The sequence below is a fragment of the Notechis scutatus genome, chromosome 6, assembly GCF_049901735.1.
Source record: "Notechis scutatus isolate UNSWTSFEM ecotype Mainland chromosome 6, rNotScu1.2, whole genome shotgun sequence".
Classification (NCBI taxonomy): Eukaryota; Metazoa; Chordata; class Lepidosauria; order Squamata; family Elapidae; genus Notechis; species Notechis scutatus.
The window spans coordinates 39,383,944-39,407,496 of record NC_142014.1 but is presented as its reverse complement, the minus strand read 5'-3'; positions in this window follow the sequence as shown (position 1 = coordinate 39,407,496).

The window sequence follows — 23,553 nt, the reverse complement described above, 5'->3', positions numbered from 1 at the left end:
CTATGGGAAGCCATCATAATTGGAAACATTTTTTTGTAAAGTGCAATAAATTTAAAACTCATATGGATTTTCTTTCTTACAGTATAACACAATTCACATTGATTCTGAACATAAAACTTATTCAGTTCAGTAGTTTCATTCTCTGGTAATTATGTGCAAACTAAACTACAGTACTTGCTTTTAAAATTGAGCAATCCAGTTTACTGCTACATTTCCAGTATTACTGGAAGAATATACAATTAAAGCTTTTGATAAAATGAAATGGTTTCTTCAGACAAAAAAGGACGAATACTTTGCATTAGCCAGAGGATGATGGCATGTAGTTTAATTATGTGCTTTTCTATTCATGGCTCCAGAAAAAAAACCCACCTGCAATGAAACAGGTGAAGAGACTAGAATGGATATTCAAGAACTCTTTCTTGTCCTTTTATATATAGTAGGATATCCAATTGGGCCAACTCCATCCTAGCAGGAAGCCCATTTGAGTAACAGGAAATAGATGTACTGTGGCATCCAAGATCAATGCAACTTTGATTCATAAGCCATTCAAGTGTTAATCATGAAAGCTGCAGCTGCATGGAGAGAACTCTTGATGTAAATGCACCTGCTGTTCTCTCAATTTCTTTAAGTTTCAGAATCTCCAGCCATTTTGGGGAATGAATAAATAGCAAAGCCTAATATTTAAATTAAAAATGCTCAGTTCTTTCTCAGGTATAGACATTCTGGCAGCCTGTAAGAACTGTTTGGGCCAGAGACAATAAAACAGAAATATGAAGCTATTGACTTGTTTCTACTAGATTTTAAGTAGCATTTTTTTCTATTTAAAATGCTACTTTTACTTTAAACTTAATGTTGCCATTTTTGTTGTTTTAGCCAGGAATTGTATCAAAATGCTTTAACAGAATGTGCAGAAATAAAAATTAAACAAAGAACCAAGATCTGTCTTAGTTATGTAATATGGGAATTGGACAGAACTATAATTGTAAATAGTGCTACGAATCTAACATTCAGTTATTCAGTATGTACAGAATGAGGATTTGTGGTGGGTTCATAGTGGTGGTGGAATTCAATTTTTTTTACTGCTGGTTCTGTGGGTGTAGCTTGGTGGTCATGTGACTGGGTGGATGTGGCTTAGTGGTCATGTGACTGGGTGAGCATGCTTGGTGGTCATGTGACTGGGTGGGCATGGCCAACTCAATGTCATCCACATCAAGGGGTGCCTCACCTGGCCCCTCCCCTCCCAGCCATTCCTTGTCACCCAGCCTCAACTTATCTATAGTTCTGTAAAAATGTTGTTCACCTTTTTTGACTTTATTATCTGCATACTATAGATGTACTTTCATGGACCATTGAAAGGAGGAAATGGCTCACATGCTTTACTCAAGAGTGTGATAGGCAACAGGCTTTTAAGGGGCTGCCCCAAAGAAAGGGGGACAATGTATTTTCCAAAGAAGCAGAATGCAGACAAGAAGCAATGGTTGGAAACTGAACAGAGAGAAGCAACCTAAAACTAAGGAGAAACTTCCTCACAGTGAGAACAATTAACCAGTGGAACTTCCTGTCTCCAGAAGTTCTGGGTGCTCAATCACTGGAAGTTTTTAAGAAAAGACTGGACAGCCATTTCTCTGAAATGGTATAGGGTTCACCCCAAGGTCCCCTCTAAGTATTATTCTGACACCTTTCCCAGGATTTCTACTCAGAGTTTGGCATCCTCAGTTTTCTTGCCTGAGCTGGGGGTTGGACTAGAAGACCTCCAAGGTCCCTTTCAACTCTTGTTAAACACACATATATTTTATGCTCTGGACTATTGACATTGAATGGTGTAAACCCTGAAAAATATGTGATAGCCCTGGGCAAAAGAAAGGCAGAAAAATCACTCTAGGTGTAGGGACAGTGTAAAATATTAACACATGATAAATAATGGAACAATTAAAAATAATAGCACAGAGTTTTATCTCTCTCTCTCTTCCTATTTTTTCTTTCTTTCTCTCCCTTCCTCCCTCCCCCCCTCTCTCATACACACACACACACACACAGAGCACTTAACAGACAAGCATTTTGGAAGCAGCTCCTTTAAATTTCTCCAAGGCTGGAGTGGATTCCCCCACCCACTCTGTCAGCCCGCACTCCTTCTCACTCCAGGCACTTTAACTCACATGGGGAAAGCGATACTTGCAGCGTCCATGGGGAATCCTTGGAGAAGTTTTTAAAGGACCTGCTTCCAAAATGCATTTCTTTTACATTGAAAAAGTGCTCCAAGGCTCGATTCACCCCCACCCACTCTGTCAAACCACACTCCTTCTCACTCCACGCACTTTACTCACACGGGGAAAGCGATACTTGCAGCATCCATGCCTTTCTTCCTTTGCCCCAGGGAGAAAGAGGACATGGGGAACAGAAAGCTAGGAGAGCGATCGCAAGTGAGTGACTGGGTGACTGGGTTGGGGGTGTAGCCAGCCAGGGGTCACCACCAGTTCGGTGAACCACACCAAATAACCGCCACCAGTTCGCCCGAGTAGGTGTCTTTCTCTCTCTCTCTCCCTCCCTCCTTCCCTCCCTCCCTTCCTCCCTCCCAGAGTGGCTTTGCTTTACTTTCCTGATGCGCCTGCAAGGCCGGCGCTTCAAACATGGATGGATGGATGGATGGAGAGAGAGAGAGAGAGAGAGAGAGGCAGGCAGGCAGGCAGGCAGGCAGGCAGGCAGGCAGGCAGGCAGACAGACAGACTGATCGATCTATGTTGGTAGATAGGTAGGTAGGTAGGTAGGCAGACAGGCAGGAAAACAGACAGACCTTTTGGATGGATGGATGGATGGATGGATAGGTAGATAGGTAGGTAGATAGATAGATCTATATTGGTAGATAGGTAGGTAGGTAGGTAGTTAGACAGAAAGACAGACAGGTAGGTAAATAGGCAGGAAGGCAGGCAGGTAAACAGACAGAACTTTTGGATGGATAGATGGATGGACGGACGGATGGACAGACAGACAGAATGTGATAGTGGCAACACGTTGGGCAAGCGGTGGCGGTGGCTTTTCCCAACGTGCTGCCATATTTGAGGCGCCGGTTCCGATGCAGTACAACAGTCAATGGAGTGAACCTGCAGGGCCGGTGCCTCGAACGCCCCACTGCCACCTCTTAGCATCCCCAAGGGGGTCAGCAGAGGGGCGCTAAGAGGCAGCAGGGGGTTGTTCGAGGTGCCGGCAGGCCCTGCAGGTTCACTCATTGACTAGCACCACTCCAGAGCTGGCACCTCCAATGCAGAAGTGGTGGCATGTTACGTGCCGCCACAGCTGCGTTCGACACGCTGCCCCTGCTGCCTCTTAGCACCCCTCTCCTGGCCCCCTTGGGGACACTAAGAGGCGGCAGGGGGGCGTTTGAGGCACTGGCCCTGCAGATTCACCCATTGACTGTAGCACCTCTCCAGAGCCGGTGCCTCAATGGGTGAACCTGCAGGGTTGGCCGGCACCTCGAATGCCCCCCTGCTGCCTCTCAGTGCCCCTCTGCCAGCCCCCTTGGGGATGCTAAGAGGTGGCAGGGGGCAGCGCGTCAAATGTGGCCATGGTGGCACATAACGTGCCACTGCTTCTGCATTGGAGGCGCCAGCTCCAGAGCGGTGCTAGTCAATGGGTGAACCTGCAGGGCTGGCCAGCACCTCGAACGACCCCCGCCACCTCTTAGCATCCCCAAGGGGGCCGGCAGAGGGGCACTAAGAGGTGGCAGGGAGGCGGCACATCGAACGCGGCTGTGGTGGCACCAGCTCTGGAGCAGTGCTACAGTCAATGAGTGAACCTGCAGGGCCGGCACCTCGAATGCCCCCCTGGTGCCTCTTAACACCCCCCTGCCAGCCCCCTTGCCTCTTAGCGCCCCCTTAAGGCATCCCACCGCCCCCCAGGGGGCGGTACCACCCACTTTGGGAACCACTAGTTTAAACTGACTCCAAAGTATTTTGATTTTCAAAGAACCTTTCCATTGTTGAATAGATGAAATTTCTTTTACTGTTTATACATGCAACTTTGCAAGGCTGATTAATCATTTAATTACAACCACCATGGAGGCAAATGCCCTTTAAGAACAATGGGGAATTGTATTTTTTGCAATATGCCTTGAGGTAATGCCAATGAGAACAAACCTGTTTCCTGCATTAAACATATGACAATGACCCACGTGTTTATTTTTTGTCAGCTAAATGTTTGAAGGTAAAGCATAAAGATAAAACACATGCATGGAAGAAATAAAGAACAAAAGATATGCTCTACTTTGCTTGATAGAGAGGTATTGGTGAGTCATTGAATTTATTTCATTATTTTTACTCCACTTTCTGCCCTCCTTCCATTCCCTTTTCATTTGGTTTTATTTGGTGAGCATGCAGATATGAAAAACAACCAGCGTTGTTTTTCATTACATACGTTATCAGGACATAGACAACCATTTGTAATGAGCAGAAAGACAAGCCTTCACAACCACATTCACACTACAGCTGCTAATTCAGACACCTCCCTATTTCCACCTCAAGGACCTTAGCCTTTACCCCAAAGAGACTCTCCCCAACCTCTTCCTTTTGCAGACAAAAACGTTATCCTCTTCACTGTAGTTTTGTATCAAGAAGGAACAAACCCAAAGTAACATACTGGAGGTTGAAAAGTTGCTCAGGTAATGTTGCTAATGATATGCTCTTATTAATGGTTGCCACACTACCAGAATCTGGGAAATCCAGTACATCAAAGAGGACCCCTTCTGGAAATCCCTTTAAGGACAGGGATATCTGTGGTGTGCGTATGTCAAAAAGATTCAATCAAGATTGAAAATGCAACTGCACAATCAAAGACATGCCCTTTTTTAATATGCATGTGAGGTGTACAATATTTTAACAAGTGGTAAGGTTATGATTACATGATTCTACCTACCACTTTGAATTTTTAGACATTGAATTTTTATATGTACAAATATCCCAGTACAGTATTTCCCAAAATTAATATTTTGATCCCAGAGGTTTTATGGAAATTAGCATGGTGGAAACTGTCATCCCATTCTCCTGTTTCTGCTTCAAGAAAAATCAAATCAGTTACCATTTCCTGAGTGCTTTTATTCTTTTTCTTCCTTCCTTTCTTCTCTCTCTCTCCCTCTCCCTCTCCCTCTCTCTTCCTTCCTTTCTTTCTTTCTCATACCTTTCTCCTCCTAGTTATCCACAACAGCAATCCTGGGGGCAAGTTGAATTGAGAGAGAGTAACTGGCCCAAGATCACCCAGCGGGGTTTCATGGCTAAGGTAGAATTTGAACTCAAGGTCTTGCTTTGTAAACTGGTGTCTTATCCATTATTAAACCAAACTGGTTCTCTGTGTGTATATTTCCCACTCACAAACTTTTGCAAAGATACTGCCTACCTGTGTTTTAAAACTATTTTCCAATCCCAACAATATTAATCTCTTTTAAGGGAATGGTCTCTCTCCAGCACTTTGTCCTACAAGGGGTCCTTGGTGATCTCTGACCTTGGTTGTTTTTTTGCAGATGTTTCATTACCCAAACTAGGGAACATCATCAGTGCTAGTGACTGCCTCATGATTCAGACTAGCAAAAAGTACTTTGAGCTTATTAATGAATTCATACCCAAATAAATCTTTAATACAATAGAAATAGAAATAGAATTTTCCACCAGTAAATAATAGTTGTGGGCTTTTCCTATCCTACTAAGGAAATTACACTATAATGTTACTTGAAATTATCCTGGCTACTGTGAATTTGCTGACACAAGCTAACAAATAAAATCTGTATATTTACTGTCTCTGGACTCAGGAGGGCCCTTTTGGCATGGGTCATAAAAGTTAATCATGTGATAACTTTACTTTATTATTCAGTCCAGCACTCCTCTGGAGGAAAGAAAACATGGTAATATTAAATTCATTGCAAAATGATAATCCTGTGCCATGAATTTCCTCCCATATCCAGACTACTATTGTCCTGTCATGGTGAGAAATATCCACTATGGAATTAACTGAAATATTTAGTTTGAACTGATTATACTGCAGGGATAATCTCATGTTATGCCCTCTACAGTATCCTTAAGTGCTCATGACATGATAGGCTGTTCTGAACATAAATATTCCCCAAGAAATATCATCTTTAGGTTTTCTATATCAAATGTAAAGCTACCTATCTTAGTTTAGTAGTGAAAAATGTTAAGCAGCAAATGAACTAATCTACCAGCAAAACGATGAATAAGCTTCTTAATTGTAAGGATCAGATATAAATTCTCAGGAACATAAAAGTGGTAAAGGATATGGATTCCTAGCCAAGCATCCCCTCTTGCTAATCAGCAACCTATAGTTTAGTGCTGCTACAAGGATCACTGAAGGCATACTTGGAAATGGAATGGGACAACTTGCCACAGCCAACTCACCATGGCCAAGTCACTATGACCAACTCACCTTGGGACAACTCACTGTGGGGCAATTTAACAATTCTATTTAATTATTTGAAATAAATAAAAATATTTTAGTTTTTGCCATTCACATTTCATTATATTCCTCCTTTTGCATCTTTTCTTCAATTATTCTATTCCACTATTTCTTTGATATTAGCATAATTCTTTTCTTGCAGCAAGTTGGCTGTAGTGAGTTGTCCTGCAATGAGTCGACTGTGGCGAGTTGGGTGATGAGTTGGCCATGGCAAGTTGGCCATGGTGAATTGCCATGGCAAATTGTCATAAACCCACCTGGGAAGGGGACATTAATACTAATTTAATTATCTAGATCAACATCCATTTTCAAACTCTATGAACCAATCTGACACCGAAGGGAGAAGTGGCTTTTGTACATTATAAAGAAGAAGGAAACAAGGATTTATCTCTTCTGCCTTTCTTTAGAAAACTCCAGAGTTTTTGGCAGCAAGCAACAGCCGGAAATGCCTGCAGCTGGTAGCAATGAATGGCTAATATCCCTTTTCTCTTGCCCCGAAGGACTTCATTTAGCTACAGTATGTAACTGTGTAATTCAATTTTTCCTGCTCAGAAGTAAATCCACAGAATGATATAAGACTTAATTCCAAACTGGTATGCATAAATCTCAGATTTATAGATACTAAGTATTTCCAAACTGCCAATACTGTATTTCTTCTCTGTTTACCTGGCAAATGCCATCTCTATTAGGTTTTCTTAAGTGCAATGGTGCGGTGATCTGTGGCATCCTATTCAGGAGGCCTTGCTTTGAAAATGTAGTTCTGAAAGCCAAAAATAGAGTCAAACAAAACCCCTTATGTATGTGGCATAAATTTAATATGGATTCATCCATTAATCTAATTCTTAATATGCATATATATATTTCTATATCAGGAGATATCATACTATTTAGCAAATGTGTAAAACATACATGAAACAAACAAAATGTTAAGAAGTTATATTTATGTAGTTACTTACCAAACACATCTAAATTATATTAAAGTAACCAAAATATCTTTATAATCCCCAAGGCATTGAGTACCCCTAATGTTTTGAAATTGAAAGTTGAAAAATTTGACATGCCCTAAATTGTCTCAAATCAATATTGATAATGAAACATAGAATTTTTTCCTCCATTTAACAATGATAACAGCATGTCCTGGTGATTGTATTTGTATGAGGTACTCTCAAGACATTGCTTTCACCTCTTGTCTCCCTGTCTGAGAAGCCTGAACCAGCCAAAATAGTGGTAGTCCAGTTGTACATGGAGCTGCATAAGAGAAATTCTCTCTGCCTGCATAGAAAACAAAATTTAAAAATATGTGACAGACCAATATAAAACCCTCTGCTAAATTCATTGTTGTTTATAAATCAGTATTTAGGTTCACAGAAGGAAGAAAGGGGTAACATGGAAACTTTCCATTTACTTTTTCCTGCCGACTAAGAACTAATACTATATTTGCCAAGGATACAGATATTGCTGATGTTTGCTTTTAACTGCATCTCAGAATTATTTTGACAAGTATTGCTTTGTTTTAGTCTGAGCTATCTACAATTTTTCATATTGGGCTGCCGGCAAAGATAACCTATCAGTCACGCTCTGGTGCCTAAAGGCTCCAGTGAGATCAAGATCACACATTGTGCTAGGAACTGGGCATGTACACATATTAAGAAACCTCTCCATTACAAAGACATAGATATTTAAGCTAAACAAGACAAATAAAAAAAAAATACTATGTCCACAGAACCAAGAGAAACAGCCAACCAGACAAAGCAAATGACCGGCCCAAGGTCAAATAGAGGTATATGACATTATAGCAAGCATTGATTGCATTTTTCAGTAGTATTGCTTCAAGCCAGTATTATTTGACATAGAAAACCATGATATTTTTTCTCCTGAGGCTTTTGAATGCCAATCCAGGAGGTAGACTTTAAAAAAAGTAGACAGCTCCAGGAAACAGGTTAATGTGATTAAATTTAAAATAAATTTAATTTATTATTCTCAGTATTATATTTTGTTCTGAATAAATAGTATCACATTACATATTACAAATCAGAAAAAGTCTCTGGAGATCCTTCAGGGCAGTATGCAAGGTTTTGGTGGCTGTAGGTGGCCTGAAACTTTCAACTGTGCACTCCTTGTCTCATAAACCTTAATTGTTGATGCTAGACGTGTACTAGTTTTTGTTTAAAATTTCTAAGATTAAAAAAGGGGAAGGGAACATGCTTACAGCATAACCATCTTTCTGGAATTTTTCCACCTGAATGTAGAATCTAAGTCCCATATGTTGGAACTTAGATTCCCAGAAATCCCAACTAGGACAGCTGGAGGGCACAGCTGCTTGGGATTCATCTGAATTTTTGACCAGTGAGGATAATCTTAAAAACGATTAAAATATAATTCCACAAACTATTTGATAGTTCCCGAGAAGACTTTTTCAAATATACTTACAAAATCTAATTATATTTTGCAATTAATGACTGAAACATTGACCAGTATAATATTAGCTATATTAAAAAAAGCACAAGACCATACATTAGATGAAGATTATGAAACAATAAATTATGCATGCTAGGGCACTTGCAATTTGCTTGATTTTCTGCTGCACAACCAATTCTATTACTATAAACCAGAAGAGATTTAAGAGTTATTGTTCTAAAGTGGGTAGCTATTGATACAGAAATGGAAAACAAATTTCAGACAAAGTTGTAAAGAACATGTGTGAATTCGCTGACAGAAAGTTAGTGGAAAAATTTCCTTCTTTTACAATAGTATATTTTTACATCATTGACATTTATCAAACGTGTTGATCCCTGTGTTATAGAAATTAAAAATACAGCATAAAAGGGTCCTTACAGATGAAGCATATCAAACTGAAGGCCTCCTTAAGACACTCCTCTGCAGCATTTCATTAGCTATGCTTCAAGTTCAAATGAATGGCTGTATCATTTTCTCTCTCAGTCCCATACTTAACGTTTTCTAAATGCAATCTAGCCTGTTTTCATTATACTTCACAGGGCAAAAGAATTATTAGAATCCAGATGCATTTAGTACACTAAAATGTAATTTCAGAATTTTATTTCAGATACTAGGATCTAAATATATCTCACTGGTTCCTCCTGCAAAGCTAGTTGGAGAAAAATAATAAAATACAAAGACCTGCAAATAGAAGTAGAATGACTGAGGCAAAAGAAAGCAAATATAGTACAAAAAGTAATTGGCACCTTGGGTGCAATCTCCAAAGAACTGGAACAACACAATTAGCATTGACAAAACCACCATTAGTCATTTGCAAAAGGCAGCTTACATCCTGTGATGATGCCTTTAACAACATCAGGCAATATTTGCCTATTCCAGGTCCTTGGGAATGACTCATTAGGTAGATAAAAATGCCAAATCTTATATAAACATTTGGCTGACTGTGCAACCAATCATAATAAGTAATGGAAATTACCAACTAAATTTCAATAACACTTTGGAATAATAAAGGTCCTTTGTTCCGGTACTATCAGAGTTACTGGTCAGAGGCAGGATCAGTAAATAAGTCTAGCTGGGATATTAATCTAAGAACCCATAATTTTCATAGTTTTGGAAGATAAGCAACAATAGAGCTGATATGACTTGTTATAAACAGTATGAGGAAGCAGGTTATAGGCAGTCTGCATCAATGCAGTATTTCACTTTGCAAATGAAACTGCTTCAGGAGATAGTGGAGGTGGGGGTCAGTCTACCTCAATCATAGATTTCTTTGTGTATAACAGCTTCAGTGCATGTACTGCAGATATGCAGAAAATGCTGTTGCTTGTACTCTGATGGTGCTGCTTCACTGAACAGAATTGGAGTAATTCTTCATTTTGCTGAAAGGTTTCAAAGCAGGGTTTCATTCAGACAGCTGATGGAATACAGAATAATAGAGTTGGAAGGGACTTTGGAGGTCTTCTAGTCCAACCCCCCCGCTCAAGCAATACCATTCCAGAAAAGTGGCAGGTCCAGTCTCTTTTTTAAAGCCTCCACCCACAACTTCTGGAGGCAAGTTCTTCCACTGATTAATTATTCTAACTGTCAGAAAATTTCTCCTGAGTTCTAGGTTGCATCTCTCTTTGGTTAATTTCCATTCATTGTTTTTTGTCTGCATTGTTTAATAACTGTATAACAAACAGGGCAAACATGTCGCTACCTAAGGCTTATGCGGGAGCCTGAAAAAGCCTCAGCTCTTTAAACAATAGCAGAGAGATGCCATGTTCTCTCTTGTGCATAGCCCAAAGCACTTATTTTAAGTTATTTTAAAGCATGTGCTGTGTAACTGAATGCCCTGTGGACATTAAAACTTCACATAAAGCAAAATAACATTCCTGCACAACTGATAAGCCTTACTGAAGAATATGAAGAGTTGGATATTGGACTCATATGCTTCCACTCTAGAAGAAGATACAAAAAGATATACAGGAAGGAACCCAATTCAACATCAGCATCATTTTAAGAATGAGGAGTACCAAAGTCATTGAGAGACAATCATCAAGCCCTTGTACTGTTTTTTTGTGTATAATTTTTCCAGATGAACTATACTATTATTTAAAGTTAAGCAGTGCAGCCATCCATTGATGAAAACACTGCAGTTTTCGTCAGTGTACAGGAAAAATGATGCCAAGATTACCAGTGATCTTTCAGCTCCCCCAAAACAGGACAATTTCTTTGTTTGAAAGTAGATGGATGTTTATGGTCCAAATAAAAATAGACACAATTTATTATATAAATCAGTAGCAGCATAAAATGACTTAGTGTTTTCCAAATAAAATCTTAGTTTTTCCCAAAGAGATTTGGCAATATGAAAAAAAAAATCTTCCCATTGTTTCATGTTTCAGGAATTTCTAAGAGAATGCTTGCCTTTGTTAAGATTAATATTGTGCTTTGCTCTATCAATTATTTTAATTTATCAGTGATGTCATTATGTAAAATTTTATTGGTTACTTGATATTGTATGGTTCTAAGAAGTTTTGAACAAGTAATGAAATGTTGTTTAATCACCATATTGAAGTAGATTTACAAACTGATGCATCATCCTGTTCCAAAATAAGAGATCAAATTAGATAATTGAAATTGCTTTGGATTTTTGATGACTTTTCTGCTGTGCTTGGGATTTTTCTTCATAATGCGTAGATACATTGTGTTGCAATTTTGTAAAGCATTACATTATACAAACTGTCCTTCACAAGCTGTGGCTAATCTAGAATTTAATGATGTTAAGTATAAAGTGGTGTGAAGTATCCGGTCGTTGCAACTAGTATTTTTTCCCTTCCCTGAAGAAGATATGGTCTTTGTGTTGTCTAGTATGTTGTCCATCTAAATATATCTCAGTGTAGTTAATGAAAGATGGGAGAAAATGCTGATGTGCTGGCATGATGCCATCCAAACAGATATCCACAAAGCATTTTTGGATATATCGAGTGTGGCTGTTAAAGAACAAGAATCCCAGTGAGAAAGCCTAGAAGCTACACATTCAGGCTAGACTAAATTACTAACCTAAAAATAGCTTCCCTAGTTTGTTTGGGCTTGCTAGGATAGAAAGAAATATATAACCTTTAGAGTGGCTATCATTTTCAACTATTCAGGATAAAGGGAGATGCTGTAGTTTCTTCCTTATCCTGTACAAAGGTAAAATTGTGGCTGCAGTGAGTAAATTGCTGCCTGTCTCACCCTGCGTGGAATGGCTTTTACACCCCAGGTCTGGTCTGATCTAGGAAAACAAGGAATGTGAAAGGACAGTCGCCTTTGGGATGGCCAAGTGCATTCACAAGAACAGTTCGTGTTGTCTTCAAGTTCAGCTCACCTCCCTTCACTGGGCAAAGCACAGAATACCCAAAGCAGCTGGCATTGCTCGGAAGGTGATGCTTTGAGGGAGAAGGAAGACCCTTATTTACAAATCTGTGCACTGAGTGAATTGAACTGCATGTCAGATCTAATTTGCAGGGAGTTTGTTCAACCATGCCCACCACCATCCTATCATCTTGCTAAAAATCCCAGAAGATTGTGCTGTGCTTTTGTAGGAAGACCGAAAACAGAACTATAATGTCTGATAAGCTGAGTTTCTGAAATAATCTACTAAGTACAGTAGCTGCATACATACTTAGTGTGTATTATTAGAAAATACCACAATTAAAAATAGTCTAAGACTATGTGAAAGCTTTGAAAATACCACAAAAGTGTAGTCTACATTTGAAAACATCTCCCTGGGAGCAAGTTTATTTTGTTAAATACATGTTTACAGGAAAAAATTGTACCTCCAGAAGCAATTCCTGTCTCTAAATGATTTTAATGGGCTTTGTTCTATTCACAGACATATGTTTTGTGTAATATGTAGCCCAGTGGATTAACTGGAAGATTCTAACTAGGATTTCCTAATTTTCCTTACCAAAAATGAATTAACTACATGCACACATGTACACGTGTGCACACACACACACGCACACACACGCACACACACACAGAGAGTACATAAAAGACTTACAGTATATAGGGGTATGTTTTAAAGAAATAGATGGACATTTTAATTGAATTCCAGACTAATAATTTAACTGCACAGTCTGGTCACCTTTGGTGGCCAGGGATCAGTAAAAAAAACTTTGGGGGCTTCTAAAAGCCATAAGGATGGTGTTATGGTTACATAACTGAAGAAATTTGGTCATTTTTCTACTTTTGAGACCAGGGTTAATCTTGTATGAGCTTAGAAGCTAAGCAGGGTTAGGCCTGTTTAATACTTGCCAAGGGTGTTGTAAGCTACACTAAGAGGTCAAAACTCATTCCAGACAAAGACAGAGGCCAATCTCTTTAGTTCTGCCGCCAAGGAAACTAGTGTGGCTGGAGGCAACTTATGTAAGGTAGGGACAATCCAACTGGGACTGTATAAAATCTAATTTTATAAACACCAAAAAAGGGCCAAAGAATTAGTGATTCTGAACACACAATTTTGAGCTCTCAGGGAATTTGAAAAATGGGGCTAGGATGACACATAGCCTGCAGCCTGAAGAGTGCCTAAGCTGATCTCATGGGAAAAGCTTTGTTTAATTTTTATTCAACAAATTTATATAGCTGCACAACTCACATATAGGTGACTCTTTTATATCTCTTTTGTTTCTGTTTTTTTAAATACTTCCTTTAATTTAAAAGGAATTTCACATATACAGTATATCTGCAGAAATACAAATGATGTTCTTATATTGTAAATAGTAATAGAAAAATACCTCTAATGTCTTGAATAACAGTGACAGATACTTTGATTAAATTGATTTTGTTTGATAATGCATCATCAAGTTGATGTTGTCTTTTACTGAACACATACCGTGTTTCTCATATAATAAGGCCGGGTCTTATTTTTTTTTGAGCCCCGAAAAAATGGCTAGGCCGTCTTTTCGGGGGTGACTTAATTCCCCCCCTTGCATCTTCGGGTGGGCAGGCGGCGATGGCTTGGATGTTGACCTGAGCATTGGTGGGACACTTCGTATTGGGGTCAACGCAGGCAGCACCGTATCTGGGTGTGCAACAAAAGTACTTCCTAAGAGCAAGCCCCCCCACCATTCCCCCCCATTTCGCATGTTTTAATATAGGCCTTAATTTGGGGGGAGGGGATTAATTTCATTTCATGCCTATAAAACATGCTGGGACTTCCTATTGGGGGAGGGCGTATTGTTGGAGAAACAGGGTAGATAATTTTACCCCATGATAACAGACCTCCAATCTCTTCCTAACCTGATCCTTCAGATCTTCCAATGGTCAACCAATCACCACTGTAATTAAATCCATCCATTTTGCAACAGGTTGTGCTCTTCTCTTTCTTTTTCCTTTCGCAGCATTAGAGCCTTCTTTAGAGAGTGAGGCATTTGCATAATATATCCATAGTGAGATAACTTGAGCCTGGTCATTGAAGGTTGGAGTGTATTTATCTTGTACTGTACGAGGAAGAGTTGGAAGTCAATGTGTCAGCTGGTGCTCCATTCAAAATCCAAGAAAATAGTTAGACTCCATTATTTAGAGAAAAGATATCTTTTATTGGAAATCAAGTGGTAGCAACAAAAGAATTCTGAATCTGAGAAAATAGGCACGTAAATCACATATACAAAGTGATGGCAATGTTTCCACCCCCAATAGTTCAATTGGCTCATCCAATTAAAAGTTGTGTATATCATCATGTGGGCATCTCCAGGTGGTGATGAGACCTCTGTCCGTTGACCTTGACATATTTTGATAAAGAGTTGCAGGTGTGCATAGCATAGGATAGAAGCCTAAGCAAGAATCTACCCCCCCCAGCTTATACAGTTCTGTTTTGTAACACCTCCAGCTCACTTCCCGTAACCATTCCCCCCTCCCCCCGCTACTTATGACAGCCAAAAGATGCAAAACAAAGGGAGAAAATCTTGAAGGCTGACATAATGCCCCCTTTTCCTTCTTTTTCTCTTCCCCCTTATATTTCATACCCTCTTTTCCCATTCCCTTTCCTTCCCTTAATTTCCTATTTTCTTTTCTTTTTTGTATTTTATACAATAAAAATAAATAAATAGAGAGTGAGGTATTTGTATAATGTATCCATGGTAAGATAACTTGAGCTTGGTCATTTGTGCCTTGGTGAGGACTTTGGTTTGATTTATTCAATGATCCATTTGTTTGTTTTTTTGTCCATCCATGATGTTCTTAGGAGTCTTCTCCAACATCCAAGTTATCAATACTCTTTCTGGCCTGCTTCTTCAAAACCTAGCTTTGCTTCCATAGAATATCACAGGGAATATCATTATTTGCACAATTCTGATCTTTGTAGAGATAGATAAACCCGGTATTTGAATATTTGCCATATTTCAATATAAGGCCTTTGCAGCTGGTGTATCAATTATTAGTCTTGGCTTTGGGTATATTTTTTGACTGTTCTTTACTACTGACTTTTAATTAAAAAAAGATTTTAAGCTATGCTCAATACAAGGTGAGATTGTTTTGGGTAATGTTGTCAAAATACAGATTTCTCTTCCAAATATATTTACATTTTAGGACTGAAGGATTGGAAAGGAAATATAAGGAGACTCCTGCACTGGCAAAACTCTTGATCTACAGACTTCTAAGTCTTCTGAGCTGATTAAGAGTGACCAGTTTCACTGGTTCTGGGCACTATACTCCAGATGACCATGTATAACTTTTTGAAATCTCTGCCTTTCTAAGCGAAGTTCTAAGGCACATAAATGAATACATTTTCATAATTCTAAACAATATGCTGTCTCAAAAAGCTTTCAATTATTTAACTGTGAAAAGGCATTTTTAAAAAGAGAGAAACAGTTTATGGAGACACCCTACACAATTCTGCAAAGCACCCAGCTGAAATGATTTGCAATTATGTATTGAAAAAAATTGGAAATTGAATTAGCATAGTAGTACCACCTCAGAGATTAACTATTCTGATAAGCTGCTAAACAGGAAGTATTGTATTTATTTATATCTCCTCCAAAAATATATGAGGTGTTTTTAAACTATTAATGTGAATTGCCCCTATGGAGAGGGTTGGAATGTGCAGCTGTGCTCAACCATCTGATCCTTTCAGGACCAGAGATGGGTAAGCAGGAACATATACTGCAAACAGGGAAAAAAATAGAACAGTCAACTCCAGCATAACATTGCTTTCCATGGCATCTCTGCAAGACAGTTTACAAACATCCTGCTGGTAATCAAACTTCTAGAAAAAAGAACTTGCTTGCCTCTTGAAATAGTGAGGTAGTTACATTATAGCCATAGATAAGGATTGATAAAGTCTCCTTCAAACTGAGTGACTTTCAGTGACTTCACAGATAAATTCTTGTGGTTTTCTGTTTAACTTCCCAATGTGGCCTAACTTTTGGGATTTCTTGGGGTCCAAGGCATTGGGCCAGAATAGTTCTTGAACCTATTTTATGCAACAAAAGTTATTATTATCAGTAGCCTCAATTATATGTTGCTTAGATATTAATGCTTTTTGTTTGTTTTTCTTTTATTACCAGTATGTTGGTTTTTGTATGGTACATATTTTCATTGTTCTTTCTCAGAACTTGATTCTTCTGGTCCACTAATTTTTTCACTTTGTCAAAGAATGCAATAAGATTTGTTTGGCATGATCTGTTTTTGACAAACCCATGTTGGCTTTTGGTTATGACTTTGCCTCATTAAACTAGACATACCCAACTCCAGCAATCATTCTTGATATGTTTTAACTTCCAGTCCCCTAATCATCTTTCTTGCTCCTTTATGCACTCTTTCTAGTCTCAACATCTTTTTTACATTGTGGCAACCAAAACTGGATGCAGTATCCAAGTGTGGTCTTATCAAGACACTAACACTTCACATGATCTTGATCCCTCTGTTAACACAGCCTAGAACTGTGTTGGTTCTTTTGGTAGCTGCAGCACACTGCTGGCTCATATTTCAGTGACTGTCCACTAGGACTCCAGGATCCATCTCACCGTTACTACTATTGAGTCAGGTACCACCTATACTATACCTGTGCATTTGGGTTTTCTTGTCTAAATGTATAACCTTACTTTTTTCACCATTGAATTTTATTTTGTTAAATAGTGCCAAATATGTTAAGATTCTTCTTATCTTAAGCCTATCTGCTGGAGTGTTGGATATTCCTAAAGATGGATACAAAAAATGAGTTAAGCAGTTTTGCTTTCTCCCTGTTGCTTGTTACCTTCTTGCCACATTCTCCCATTAACAGACCAATTGTTTCCTTGTTTTTTTTATATGTTGAAAGAAACATTTTTAGTTATTTTTTACTTTTGTCACAAGCTTTAGTTCATTTTTGGCCTTAGCATTCCTAACTTGAAAAGATGTCAGACTCAGGCTATTTGCTGATATTTTGCCTTAGTTATGTGCCCTTCTTTCCACTTTTTATACTTTTCCTTGTGCCTGAGTTCCCCATCTTCCTTACCATCTGTTTGAATCATCTACATGGTATGGCACACACTATCCAATTGTGCCCAGCCATTAAAAAAAAACCTGCTGCTTAATAAAAAGTCATTTCATTTCTGTATTAAGGGTCCTCCTCCAGTGCCTTATAAGCACATTACAAATATGCTCCAGCAACATATTTTTCCTGCCACATATCCTTGAATTTGCCTTCATCTCAACCCCAATCCATAAATGAGACAGAATGAAGTCATCCTTTGCTCGCCAACATTAAGCACAAGAGCTTTCAGCAGCATTTACAAGATGGGTAAAATCTTATATGTTTTGCTGAAAATTCCCTTGGTAGCACAGATGGCCCATAGATGATAGAATAATCAAATATTTAATTGGCTGTTCCAGACTGTGGTGTCTCATTTCTGATCATTCTCAATTGCTGCTCTTCTGTTGTTGTTTCCTATAGTTTCTTTCTGTGGCTTTAGGCACTTGCTGGTGGCCTCACTTTCTACAATCTAGATATCCCTGCTGTGTTGCATGTTTAAGGGTGGAATGAGTTGGCCCATTGGCTCAGCCAATTCTGCCCCAAATAAATTGACCAGCAGAGAAGAAAGTAAACTGCTAATGGAGGGCACTGGCATGGTCAATTCATTCAGTTTTATTCATTAGCTTACAGGAGATGCTGTGTTGAAGAAAAACAAAATGAGGGGGAAAAGGATAAAAGAATTGAGGAGAAAGAGAAGCAAAGAGAGCCCAAGTGAATGAACAAGGAAGCAATAAAAAATTGGGACAGATCACTGATCCATGTAGTGAGAATTTTCAGCTTTTAACTAGTCTTCCAGTTTCATACACCAGTTTTTTTTCTCACCCAGACTTGACTCTTAGCTCCTGCTTAAAGAGCAGATAGCAACTGTTGTCAAGAGGCTATCTTTGTAGAAGATAGAATTCTTTATTGGCCAAGCGTGGTTGGACACACAAGGAATTTGTCTTGGTGCAAATACTCTCAGTATACATAAAAGAAAAGATACATTTGTCAAGAGTCAAGAACCATAGGTACAACAATTAATGATCATCATATGGTATAATAAGCAATCAAATCATACTAGGAAACAGTTAATATAAATCGTAAGGATACAAGCGACAAAGTTACAGTCATACAGTCACAAGTGGGAGGGGATGAGTGATAAGGAGTGATGAGAAGATTAACAGTAATAGTAGGGCAGACTTTGAAATAGTTGAACAGTTTTGAAGGAATTATTTGTTTAGCAGAGTGACGGCTTTTGGGAAAAAACTGTTCTTGTGTCCAGTTGTTCTGGTGTGCAGTGCTCTATAGCATCGTTTTGAGGGAAGGAGTTGAAACAGTGTATGTCTGGGATGTGAGGGGTCTGTAAATATTTTCACAGCTCTCTTTTTGACTGGTGCAGTATACAGGTCCTCGATTGAAGGCAGGTTGTTAGTAATTGTTTTTTCTGCAGTCCTAATTATCCTCTGAAGTCTGTATCTGTCCTGTTGGGTTGCAGAACCAAACCAGACAGTTATAGGGTGCAGATAATAGACTCAATAATTCCTCTGTAGAACTGTATAAGCAGCTCCTTGGGCAATTTGAGCTTTCTGAGTTGGCGTAGAAAGAACATTCTTTGTTGTGCTTTTTTTATGACGTTTTTGATGTTAGGTGTCCATTTTAGGTCATGTGATATAGTAGAACCTAGAAATTTGAAGGTCTCTACTGTTGATATTGTGTTGTCTAGTATTGTAAGAGGTGGTAGTATGGGAGGGTTTCTTCTAAAGTCTACCAACATTTCTACAGTTTTGAATATGTTCAGTTCCAGATTGTTTCGGTTACACCGTGAGACAAGTTGTATAACCTCCTGTCTGTATGCGTATTCATCGTTGTCTCGAATGAAACCAATCACTGTTGTGTCATCAGCAAACTTCAGTATTTTAACAGATGGATTGTTTGAGATGCAGTCATTGGTATATTGGGAGAAGAGAAGTGCAGAAAGCACACAGCCTTGGGGGGGGGGCCCTCTGCTAATTGTACAGGTATCAGATGTGATTCTGCTTAGCTTCACCTGCTGCTTCCTGTCTGTTAGGAAGTACTATTGTACTATTCAGTTTGGTGTGACACTTATGATTTTTCTTACAACACCCTTCTTTCAGTTGTTCACTTTAGTCACCTTTTGTTTGGATTGTTGCAGGTTTTTTTCCCACATGAAACTAATCTTGAAGTCCATTCAGAACTTACAGTTGGTCTGGAACAGAAGCTCAAGTAGTAATGATTTACCTATCTGATGCTACTACTTTGAGAGTCATGTTGGCTTCCAGGTTCAATTCAAGGTGTGGGTTGTCAATTTAAAAGCCATTGATAGCTTAGGACTTATATATATTCAGGATGATCTTTTCCCAATTATGTTTGTCTGCTTGACAAATTCATGTAGAGAAAACCCTTCTCAGGTCCCTTCACTCAGGAATTGTCATCATCTGGACCCAGGAATGGTCCTTTTCAGTTGCTGCTCCTCTTCCCTGAGCAATGTTCCCTTTGAGATCCAGACCTCCCTATTCTGATGACCACCAAAATCAGAGTGTTTTAGTAGGACTTAGGGTGAAATGGCATTATTTCTTCTTATATTTTGGGGTAGTTAATATTTATCTCTGTCTTGTATTATGTTATCAATATTGTGTATTATACTTGCAAGTGTATGGTTCTATACACTTCTATAGGTTGGTACAGACTAGATAAGCCATGTAAGTCCAGGCATCCAGGCATATAACGTATACTTAAGAAAAGCTTTTTAACAACTGCTTAAATTCCAGAAAGAAAGGAAATGTCATCCAGTTTTTTCTTTTTCTTTCTTTAATGTCATCCTTTTATAAATAGTAATAAACACCAATATAAGTTTCCCATCTTTTTATGGTCTGTAAATTAAAAGATAATACCAGGAAGACAAGACTATGGTACTGATACATTAAAAAAAAACCTTGGATTTACAACTATTAGAAAAGTGAGTAGTTTAACCCATCAGAATAATACTGATACTAATAACTAGCCAAGAGCGTGGCTACCTTGTACATGCTTTAATTTTGATTTTCAACATTGGAAGAGAAGATTATTGTTAGCTTTTAAAAATATTGCAACATAAAATATTTCCTAGTACATATAACTTTATCCATATTTCCTTGAAAATATTCTGGTTTATTCTGGCAAACGTTCCCCAGGTAAATATTTAGTAGATTATAGTTTTGATATCATTGTGGTTATTTTCTTAGAGATGCTACACTACTAAAATGGCAGTCAGAATCCTTAGAACTTTTCCTGTTTCAGGAAAAGATATATTTTATTTAAATGGGTACTGCCAGGCATAACATGTTTGCTGATGTGTGCTTGGAATCACCTTTACTTTCAGATTGTATCACTAACATTTTATGACTGATATAATTTTATGGCTGATATGGCTGGCTGATTTTTGATTGTGAAAATGCTTAGCCACACACACAAAAGGAGACAAAACATATTATTTTCATCTTTTAACCAGGTCAACTCACCACTGTCAAAACTATTCATCCTGCTCAGGAGCAACATCATCAGATTATTGGAGTTGGCTCTCAGAAGCAATATTATTAATTCTGGATTCAAGTAAATTTTCTTTCAAGTAAACTAAACTCTGATGATTTTATGGGCATGTTCATGTCATTTTCTTGGCAATGGACAGAAATGATTGCCCACTGACTTCTTCCCAGATATTTTTAGCTTGTTGCCCTCACTCTATAGTAATTTCCCAACTGCATACTAATTCCAGGTGGTCCTCAACTTACAACAATTTGTTTAGTGGCTATTTGAAGTTACAAAAGCATTGAAAAGAGTAACATATGACGTTCTCACACTTACGACCATTGCAACGTACCCAGAGTTATGCAATCAGAATTTGGGTGCTTGGCACCAGCATGTATTTATAATGATTACAGCATCCAAGGGTCATGTGATCACTATTTGTGATCTTCCCAGCTGGTTTCTGACAAGCAAAAATCATTGGGGAAAGCCAGATTTTTTTTAACTTCCATGTGATTCATGTGATTCATGTAAAATCTGCAGTGATCTGTTTAACAACCATAGCAAAAAAGATTATAAAATTGGGTGTGTTTTGCTTAACCATCGCCTTGCTTAGCAATGGACATTTTAGTCCCAATTGTGGTCATAAGCTGAGGACTATCTGCAGCTTACTGCTACTTAGGCTAGACAAGGCTAGCCTAACACCCAGAGACTCTCATATAAAACTGAACAAACCAGGGCTCTCTGCAATATGTGACTCTAATCTATTTTTCATAGGTCTTTCACAGATTTATTCAATTCATCCAGTTATCTTCTCTGTTATGTAAGCAGGATTATTATTATTATTATTTTGTTATTTCCTCCAGTTGGCAAAGGAGGTGAGTAGGCAAAAAGACAAAGTGAAAAAATGCAACAGCTGCCCTTCATTTGATGTTTTAGTGCATTTTATGGGATGCAATCCTAGCTCTTTTGTTTTTCTAATGTCTTATTTTTATTAAGATAATAAATGATTTCTCTAGCTCGAGTGATTCAAATACTCAAAAACCATAACAAATCTTGAGGAACAAGAATTCATATTTGGCTTGGAAGAAGAAATTACAATTTATTACAATTCCCAAATCAGCCTTTTAAAGCAACACTCTTAGTTTGATGCTTAGCCAATGACTGATATTTCAATTGAATGTGTGTTTATAGATATCGCTTAGATACTCCAGCAGTTGGAAAATTCAGTTACCACCAATGAACAAACTAAAAAAAACTTTTAAAACAGATTTTTATTGGAAAGTCTGTTCAGCTATAATTACTATCAAAACCCCTATTAAAGTAATTATGATTCACCAGTTGAAAACTGCCAATTTTTTATGGGATTGCAGAATGATATAATTATACCCCAAAGGTTGAACAGTTGTTAGAAAGCTTCAGCACTGCAATCTAATGGAAGATTTTCTTTAACTCTGATTTGGATTAGTAGGAAGCTTATACAATGGTAGACCTTTCTTTCTATAAAATGCTACTCTAAATGCACATTACAGAAGAGCAAATAAGAAACAAGTCTCAAAGAAAAGGAATTGAATGGTGACTCCCACCTAGTGGTAGGGGAGAAAAAAATCACCTTTTATTGACAGTTATGCAATAAGCTAAAAAAGATTTCCTTTCTAAGCCCTCTTCCTGCCTTTTATTTTCTTCCTTCCAGACTGAATCTTTGTGAATGATTGGGAAAAGGAATATTGATTATTCCTAGAGCTCAGCTCTATATATGCTTTTCAATTTTTGCAGCATCTCTCTTCCAGTCTCTAGATGCGATGAGTTAAAATTTCCTAATACCAAGTCAGCTTGGTCAATTCAAACTCATTGTTTTTTTTTAAATTCAAATTTAACAGAGATGACAACTTTCCTCTAAATAACCCCTTAAAGACAATGCAATATTTTCATAATAATATTTACACATTTTTTGCAACTAAGGGCAAGCTTTATCAGTTTCCTCTGTTATATTTCATTTATCAATGCTTTATGTTAATGGAAATGTTTGTTTTGAAATGACATTTCTACAATTCAGCCAAATTTACCCAGGAATTTGCTCTTCTTCTAGATCAGGGGTGTCAAACTTGATTTCATTGAGGGCTACATCAGGGTTGTGCTTGACCCCGGGGGGGCAGGGTGTGGTGGTGGGGGCATGGTCAGCTCAACATCACTTGGGTCACAGGCACCCCTCCCAGACTACATTTTTGGTTTATTTATTTATTTTATTTATTTATTTGATTTGTCAATTGTTCACAAGATAATAAGTATAAGTGTATACATAGTTATGAATACATGAAATGGGTACATATAAGAAAAATAAAAGAAAAATAAAAGAAACAATAGGACAGGGATGGTAGGCACGTTGGTGCGCTTATGCACGCTGTTGTGACGGCCTCCTGTAGTGCTCTGCCACGTGGCCCTCCTGAGCTCCATTTTTGCTGTGAGCATTGTGGGCCGGTCCTTCCCTGTTTCCAGGGTGGCTCTGCTGGCCAGATCTAAGCACCTCACAGGCTGGATCCAGTCCACAGGCCTTGGCTAAGCCACCCTGTAGAGGTGGTGAAGAGGGGGGAGACTGCCTGCAGGGTTGAGGAGAGCCGCATCTCTCCTCCCCAGCTGGCCATTACTCCCTTTCCCGAAGGCGGTTG